Below are 9,414 nucleotides of genomic sequence, written 5' to 3'. Positions count from 1 at the left end.
CAATAGCGCTCGCCACCGCATGGCTCCCCATGCGCTGGGGGCCCACCCTCCAGGAGCCAGCAGGCAGGAAGCTAGCCAGCCAGAAGGCTGGCGCTCCCCACCCGCAGCTCCCTGTGCGCTGGAAGAAGAGGAATATTTTTAAGGGTATTAATGGCAATATGTCCTTTACTGTAATAAATTTTTAAAAATTTAAACATTCACTATATTTTTCACTCATACCTGTACTTTTCATGACTTTAATTCTTTTAATGGGGGGGTGGTACTAGAGATTGAACCCAGAACCTTCACACTGAACAACATCACCAGCCCTTTTTTTACTTTAAGACAGGGTCTTAATAAATTGCAATGTTGTCCAGGCTGGGCTTAAACTTGTGATCTTCTTGCCTCAGCCTCCCAGAGTACAAGGATTACAGGCATGTGCCACCACATCCTGCTTCTTTTAAAATTATTGAGGTTAATCTAAAAAGGCTATTAAATACTCCTTTTTTCCAACTATGTGTCTATGTAAGATTGAATTTTTTTCATAAATTTGGCATAAATGGTGTTACAATTTGAATACAGAAGCACATAAGAGAATCTAGGTGTGCTCTATTAAGCCAGACATTAAAGAGATTTGTAAAAATGTAAAACAATTCCACTTTCTTGTCACATTTCCATCTTGCATTGGAAAATGTAAGTATTTTCATTTAAGTATGTTATTTATTCTTTAAAAATTTATTCTGCCTGGTAAGCGCAAGGCTGTGAGTTTGATCCCCGGTACCACAAAAAAAAAAGAAAAAAAATTATTTCAGGCTAATTTTATGTTAAAGAATATGTCCTCCTTTGACACATATTCCAGAACACCTAAGAATTTCCTCAGAGCTCCCTGTAAGATATATTTCTTGGGTCATTATTCTGAGAATATGATAGAAGCCACTGACATATTCCCCAGAACATGCAGTTCATATATAAACAAATTTGTAAAACATTTGGGTGCTAGATTAGGCAGTATGAAGAGAAAATGAAGAATGCCAATTTCTTCCTTTTACGCTTACAAAACTCTTGAATGAGTTTCAGAGGGAGGAAGATGGGAGCTCCAGAACCCCAGAGAAAGAGAGAAATTATGAGCCAGCCATTTATCCTGGCAAAATCCCTTTTATCAATTAATCTATATTAGTTACAGAGGTAGCTGTGGTCCAATAGGTGGCTAGTGAAAGCTACCAGATAGTTAACAAGGCAGTGAAAACCTAGTTAAGATCAGTAAGGTGAGGATACAGTCAGTGATTAGAATGGTGCTCAGGCAAGCAAATACTAAGTTGAGGTCAGACCCAAAAAGAAGGCTTATTATTGTCTCCTCATTCAGAGTGGGAACATCTGCTCTAAAATAGGGTCCTCAATACCCCCAAATTGTAGCAGGATGAAGACAATTTTAAACAAATGGGGGGAAAAAACTTAAAGATACCTCGCCCTCCACATGAGGCCTCTATTTGCTGGAAAGAGACTTGTAATGAAGGACCAGAGAGGAGACAAGACAAGGGCCCAGGTAGCTGTCCCCACAGTGACATTGGGACTGTGGTGAAGGAAGGGAAGAAGGCACCATCAGCCTGAGTCCCCAGTCCTTCCATGCTGTCCTGATCAAAAAAAGTTGTTATAAAAGCCTATGCCTGGCACCTCTAAGCTTGACTGCTTCTGGTTCAGCTACTTCCGCCAAACCTGACTCTTGCTTCCCTTGGTATAAGCTCTCTGAAATACATTTTTTGGCACTAGACATTGAACTCAGGGAGTACGAAGGTATATCCCTGGCCCTTTAAATTTTTTTTTTTTAAATCTTGAGACAGAGTCTTGCTAAGTTGTCCAGGTAGACTTGAACTTGTGATCTTCTGCCTCAACCTCCTGAGTCAATAAAGTATGTTTTGCTGAAAACTTTTACTAAAATCAAACATTTGTAAGGTTTTATTCTCCTCTTACCTTAGGCCCAGTGAGATAACTTTTGGTAAATGATTTTCTACATCTTTTGTAGTCTCTATATTTCTTGACTATGATTTCTCTAATTAAAGTGAGTCTGAGTTATAGATTAGGCTTATAAAAATTTAGCTCACTGATAGGAGTTTCTAATCTTGGGTGAATACACCAACATACAGTGAGTTCTGACCTCTCAATTGAAAACATCCACATTACCATAAACAATAGCACAGAACAGAGTTGCCATGGAGACCATTATGTTTCAGACCTAGAAGTGAATCACATCACTGGCCAAATTTCATTCACATTGTTGCATCCAGACTTTTCTTTTCTTTTTTTTTTTTTTTGGTCTTTCTGAGACAGGGTCTCACTATGCAGTTCAGGCTGGCCTTGAGCTCACTTTGTAGCCCAGGCTGGTCTCAAACTCACAAGGATCCTCCTACCTCAGCTTCCTGAGTGCTGGGATTACAGGCATGCACCACCATGCCCGGCTGCATCCAGACTTAAAAGAGGCTGAGAAATACAGATTACCTGTGTACCAGATTGGGAAAAGAAACACATACTGGTAATGCAATGCCAATGTTCCTCTCCATGTGAGTTTTTTAATGTAAAGTGATAGCTGACCTCTGGTGGAAGAATTTCCCACATCTATAGGGTTTCTTCATTGGATACACTTTCCATCACATCAAAGGCTCTTAATTGGGATAGGACGGTTTGACATAATCATTTTTAGTGTTTCTCTTCTCTATGTGTTCTTTGATGTGTGGCAGCGGTTTATAGCAGGTCTTCCAGCATTCATTAACTGCATAGGGTTTCTCCCAAGTGAATTATGTTTAATGAGGTATGAGCTATCACAGAAGGATTTCTACATCCATTCCATTGCTGACATGTCTCTCCTGATCCTCACTGAGGGGACACCAGAGTGCAAGATGGCAGTACTTTGGTTCAGGTTGTGAAGAGAAGGGGATCTTGGAAGCAGTGCACATCTCCTGATATCTGAACATAAATAACTTCTGTAACCAAGGTCAATACTGGTCAGTGTAAATAACTTATATAACTGAGGTCACTACTGGCACAGAGCCGTTATTGTGTATTTTATGTTGGCCTGCTTGAGGGCCCAAGACAGATTTTCACAGGTGAGGTCTCCAGGTTAAAGAATGCATGTATGCAAGACATCAGCAACAATAGCAGGCAGCATGCATCAGAACAGAGTGCAAGAGCCACCTGTGTCTTTACTGTATTTTTCTTATACATGTTGTTACCACCTATTTACATTCTTTCATGCCAGCCTCACTGGTACATGTGTAGTTGTCCACTGCTAAGTCATGGTTATATAATTGTGCACCATTGTGCACCTGTGCTGACAATGTGTTCATGTCCTCATAGCTGTCCAGAAATGTCTTTATATGCTCCAAGCTTTGACTCAATTTGAACAGTTCCCCACATTTGGTATAAGTGTAGACTGTCATGAGGGCTGGTGGGAGGACTAAGTGACTGAGGACTATGGCAAATGGTGGGCTAGGGGCCTGAGGACAGCCATGTGAGTGCATTTGACTGAGTGGCACCTGAGAATAAAGTCATGCTCAGACATTTTCACAACCATCTCATCTTCAGGCTGCTTGAATCTCAAGTGAACCTCTAGTCTGAACTGGTGACAAAACAATGCCTTTGGCAAAATATCTTCTTTACATTCACAGGGCTTCTCCTTGGTGTGAAATCTCTGATGTTGACCAGGCTGTGACTTAGGACAAAAAGCCTTCCCACACATTACATTCAAAGGCTTCTCTTCTTTGAGAATCCTCTGATGTCTCCTTAAGGTTGACTCCTCAGAGAAAATTTTCCTACATTCAACAATGCATAAGGTTTTTCCCTCTGTGATGTTTAGGAACCAACTTTCCACATTTACTGCATTTGTGTATTTTCTCCTGTGTGAAGCCTTTGATGCTGAGGAATGACTCCATATAGCACATTTTCCCACATTCTTACACACATAGGGTCTCTCCACTGTGTGTAACACCCTGGTGTGCCATGAGTTTTGACTCATAACCTAAGGATTTCTCACACTTATTACATTTATAGTGTTTTGTTTTGTTTTTTCCCTGTGTGTGGTATCTGATGCAGTCAGGTCTTTTGGGAGAAAGATTTTCCACATTCATTACACTTCAAAGGCTTCTCCCATGTGTGTTCCTTGATGTTGACAGAGTGCTGAGTTGTGGCTGGAAGGTTTTCTTACACTTAGAACATTTGTACAGTCTCACTCCTGTGTGAATTCTTTGATGTAAAGTGAAGGCTAGATGATGGTAAAAACATTTCCCATATTCATTGCATTCATTAAGGTTTATGTTCTCTGATGTGAAGTTAGATTTCAGGAAGGTTTTCTCATACATATTGTCCTGGTGGTATTTCCTTCTCTGGTGAATTCTATGGTATTTTTCTCAGAGGACTCATTTACCACACAGGCTTCCTCACATTCATTAAATCTGTAGGGATTCTCCTTGATTTTAATGTGTAATGAGCATAAGGTTTGACTCATCTCTGAAGGTTTTCTCACATTCGTCATAATCACAGAACTTTTATCTTGGGTGAGTTCCCTCATGTAAAAATAGCATTCTTTGGTCTCTGCCATGCATCCACTTGGAATACGAGATAAATGCTATTAATATATGTGACTATGGTTTCAGACTATCTGAGTAAAAGTACTACTGAATAAATATTTTCTATTCCCTTTACTTTTCTTTTTTTCTTAGAGATACTGGCTACCAAAGGAAAGATCTTTGTACTGAGCCACATCTCCAGCACTTTTACAATGTTTATCTTTCTAGCTGTAGTGGCACATGTTTGTAATTCCAGCACTCTGGGAGGCTGAGGGAGGATTGCAAGTTCAGGTCAGCCTGGAACTTAACGCTAAATAAAAATTTGTATAAAATTTTTCAAGTATAAAATTTAAGGGGGGGTACTGAGGAGGTAGCTCAAGGCAAAGGCCCTGGATTCAATTTCCATTATCACAAAAAATGAAATAAAATTTTTATCTTGGGACAAGGTCTAAGTTACTCCTGCCATCTCTAGAGAATTTTGTATCACATGTCAGCTTCCTATGTCTCGCTCCCGCTAATAGGTAAGTTCCACAAGATCAAGGGCTTTATTTGTTTTTCTTTTCTCTCTCAAGCTAATTTTATTTTTAAATTTTTATTGGTACATTTTTGGTATAAATAATGATCACATTTATTGTAGGTAATTTATACCTCCACATGATATAACTTGATTCTTTTTACCCCATTCCCTACCCTCCCTTCAATCCTTCTTCTCCTCATTTACAAAAACTTTGTTTCTAGTTTTTCCTTCTTTTCTCATTTTTTCTTTTCCCTTCTTTCCTCCCCTTATCCCTAGTTCCCCTTCCCATTTGAACATTTTCTTCCTATTTTACAGTATCTATTATACATTTTGGTCCTTATGTACACTTTTGGTTTCTTATACCAGAGAAACATATGTGTGATTTCTTTCACTTAAGAGTATGGTCTCAAGGTGCATCCATTTTCCTAGAAATGTCTCAAACATATCCCTTTTCTGACAAGAGTAGTGCTCCCTTGTATAAAAAACTATATCTTCTTTATCCATTCATCAGTTGATGGGCATTTGGGCTGTTTCCAATTTTTAGCTATTACAAACTGTGCTGCTATAAACATGGGTGTGCGTATATCACTGTGGTATGATGCTTTTAATTCTTTCTGGCAGATTCCAAGAAGAGGAGTAGCTGGGTCAAATGGAAGCTCTAGTCCTAGTTTTTTGAGGAATCCCCATACTGATTTCCACAGTGTTTGTGCCAGTCTACACTCCTACCAACACTGGAGAAAGGTCCCTTTTCCCACACAGTTCCTCTGGCATTTGTTATTGGCTGATTTTTTTGATAATAACCATTCTTTCTGGGGTGAGATGCAATTTCAGTGTTGTTGTAATTTGCATTTTTTTAATGATCAGTGATGTTGAACATTTTTTCATATATTTGCTATTTCTACTTCTTTGTCTGAAAAATGTTTATTCATTTCAGATGCCCATTTTTGGACTAGGTCTTTAAATTTGGGGTATATGATTTTTTTTTAGTTCTTTATATATTCTAGCTAGTAGTCCTTTGTCTGAGGAACAGCTGGTAAACATTTTTTACTACACTGTGGGTTCTCTCTTCACTCTGTTGGTTTCTCTTGCTGTGCAAGAGCTTTTTAATAAGATGAGATCCCTGTTGTTGATTTTTTGTGGTAGCTCCTCTGTGATTGGGGTTTTGTTCATAAAGTCTTTGCCCACACCAACATCTTCAAAAGTTCTACCTATTCTATCTTCCAGCAGATTTAATGTTTCTATTTTAATATTCAGATCTTTGACCCATTTTTATTTTAGTTTAATCCATCGTGAAAGATAAAGGTCTGGTTTTAATTTTCAGCATGTGGAAAGCCAGTTTTTCCAGCATCATTTATTAAAGAGGCTTCTTCCAGTGAATGTGTTTGGCACTTTTGTCAAAGATAAGGTGTCTAAGTATGTTCAGAATTGTTTCTGGATCTTCTAACCTATTCCATTGATACTAAGGTCCATTTTTTGTAAAAGCTTTAGTTTATTCACTGCTATATTTCTGTCACTTAGGACATGGCTGGCACTGAGAAAGAGATTAGTTAATAATGATTAAATGAATGAATAAGTGAATAACTTCCTGGAAGCAAAAGAAGTCTTGGCAATGAAGGGGAATGTAGGCAACCAAGAATGCTAAAGGGAAGAACACTAATGAAGGTCAAATATGTATTATGAGACAGGTAGGTATCAAATTCATGGTTCAAGTAATAGAAAAGGTTTTTTTAAGTCATGCAAAAAGAACACATGTGTGAGAGTGATGTCCAGTGGTGAATCTAGTTATCTGAGGCAGGCATGATAACAATCCTTAGTTATTTCCAAACAGATAGAGCCTCTAATTCTTGAAGAGAGTCTCAAAAAATGCCTTAAGGATGTCTAAACTCACAACCTGGGACCTAATTTCCCTGGGTTACCTGTGAAACAATGGTTTGCAAGTTCTTTGATATCCATGGTGTCTCCTGTTCCAACTTGAACAGTCCCTCAGATTTGAGAATACAAAGCCTTGCTAAGAAAAAATGCTACAGGACATAGAAAAAGTTTCCTAGTTTCAGGAGGAAATGCTGTAAGGAAAAAAGTAGGATCCAGCCTTAGTGCATAGTTGCACAATAAAGTGACTCACCAGACTATTTCCAGTGGCGGACAGAAGCAAACCATATTCCTGGTATCCAAACCTAAGAATCATTAAACTGTACAAAAGATCCATGTGTTGGTAACTAAGAAAGGAAGTGCTTGATGCTGTTCTTTAGAGAAGCTCTACTTTCTCAGTAAGACAAGAATGCTGTAATTCTCCAGCATCATGACCCTGTACAGGGTCCTTTGAGCAGGTTCCATTTTTCCTTACTCCTCCCAGGTGAAGTTAACAGTCACATCTCCAAATGAAATTGACTCTTGTAACAGTGCATATCTGATCAATCTGAAGTGTTCAGAACCACAGTAGATATCAGAGAAAAGGCAGTTAGGAAATAATTTTTTGCCAAGTTCACTGCTTGGTTTATCAGAACAAGTCTGTACAGGATGTTCACTATAGTCCCCTGCAGATATGAAAATATGCATGACTTTCTACTTTACAGCCTGGTATGGATGCAAACTAAGTTACTGAAAAGAATGAAGCTTGGGTTTTAATAATATAAAATGCTTTGATGTGTTCAGAAAACAAATTACTTGGTTATTTTGGGATTATCCCTTTAGATACATACCTTCCAAAGCATCTGATGATTCACCTACCAGGAGAAGCTCTGAAGCATCCACAAATTTGTGACAGCATGTAAGTATATATAAATGTGTATGTATAAAAAATGTGTAGGTATATACAAGTAATCCACACCTTGCATAATTCTGATATGCAGGAATTTCACTTACCAAGATTTTGCTAAGTTACACTGGTGCCCCCAACAATAGTGATAGCTAGCATGCTCAACACTTTGTGTTTAATCCCTAGCACACCCCCCAAAAATCCAGAGGATGTAATCAATCAAGAAAAACTGCAGGATAAGGCTTATAATGAGTCAAACATGGACATCTGAGGAAAAGGTAGGCTGAAAACCAACAGGAAGATGATATTGTGAAGCAACAGAACAAATCAGCAGCTTCAGTCAGCTGAGTTTATGCTTTGGTTTTCTGCCCTCTATCTCTACTAAATAAAAATTAGAGTGAAAAATTACAAGCAACACATTCAAGTTTGTTAACTGACGTTATCAACTACATCAATTTCATGAATACAAAGGCTGTTTTTCAGACTTCAGTCCAGGAAGTCTTTGTGTTTCATGCAGAATTAATTACTTGTTTATTCTTATGGTCAAATATTTTCTTTTTGCACAGGGTATCAGAGATAAATTTGCATAGTATCCTCATAATACAGTTATATAATGTGTGCTGTACTTGTACACTAAGATAAGCTGGATGTGGTGGTGGAGACCTGTAATCTCAGCAGTTGGGAGGCTGAGGTAGGAGGATCACCATGAGTTCCAGGCCTGCTTGAGTTACACAGTGAATTCAAGGCCAGCCTGAACTACATCGTGAGATCCTGTCTCAAAAAAAAAAAAACCCTCAAAATAAATAAGTAAATTAATGTACACTAATACAAAACTATAATTATGACTATTTTCATGATTGGTACATTCACTTTGCCCTGCTTTATACTTTTAACACTATAAATTCCTCAATAATCTTTACCCTTTTAATGTTATCAGTTTACACAATGGCAAACAATGTGAGAAATGAATAAACAACCCACCAGAGACTCTTTTTGTTGTTATTCTTGGAAAAGTATGGGAAATGTTGAGTGGATTGTTACAGGAGAAGAAAATAGAACCTGCAAGACCTGGCCTACTATGGCCCTGTGAGATTCAGCTTCTTATAAAACTCTGTCCATCGGCTGAATAAGTGTCCCCTCTAGGCAAAAGTGTCTTAGGTCCTTGAAACAGGACAACAAGAATTATGTTAAATGAGAATTCACATATGTGACCCAATAAGATCTTTTTTTTTCCCTAATAAGATCTTGACAGAATTTGGCTGTGCAATTAATCACTGGGTTCATTTCCTAATGATCAATTACATTTTTCTTCTACAACTAGAGCCAGTACAGAACTAATTCAACAATTACATTAGAAGACAAGTTGTTAGCTTTTGTTAACAGGAAAAATACTCAGGTTTATTTACACTAGTTCTGGGTTGCTTATGCTTAGAGGAATTACTCTGCAAAAAAAGCTTTGGAGTGCTTTGGAGAAATATCTATTTAAAACACTGGTTGTTCCCGGGGCTCCAAGAAGAACTCGACAACTGCATTCATCTGCTACCACTGTTAAAAGCCAGGCCACCTCAAGAGGAACTGCCCTAAGAGGCCCCATGGGCCATGCCCTG

The 9,414-nt window shown here is 38.4% G+C and overlaps 1 long non-coding RNA gene across 1 annotated transcript; it reads left to right on the top strand.

Moving 5' to 3' along the window:
- Positions 1-2,406: 2,406 nt before the first annotated feature.
- On the top strand, positions 2,407-8,225 carry LOC102003807. Its single transcript, XR_264887.1, has 4 exons — positions 2,407-2,506; positions 6,571-6,737; positions 7,744-7,819; positions 7,994-8,225. It is a non-coding gene; the product is annotated as an uncharacterized LOC102003807 (long non-coding RNA).
- Positions 8,226-9,414: the final 1,189 nt, after the last annotated feature.

The sequence above is a fragment of the Chinchilla lanigera genome, unplaced genomic scaffold (genome assembly GCF_000276665.1).
Source record: "Chinchilla lanigera isolate Chin_1 unplaced genomic scaffold, ChiLan1.0 scaffold00145, whole genome shotgun sequence".
Taxonomy (NCBI): domain Eukaryota; kingdom Metazoa; phylum Chordata; class Mammalia; order Rodentia; family Chinchillidae; genus Chinchilla; species Chinchilla lanigera.
This window is presented reverse-complemented; position numbering and strand designations above follow the sequence as displayed.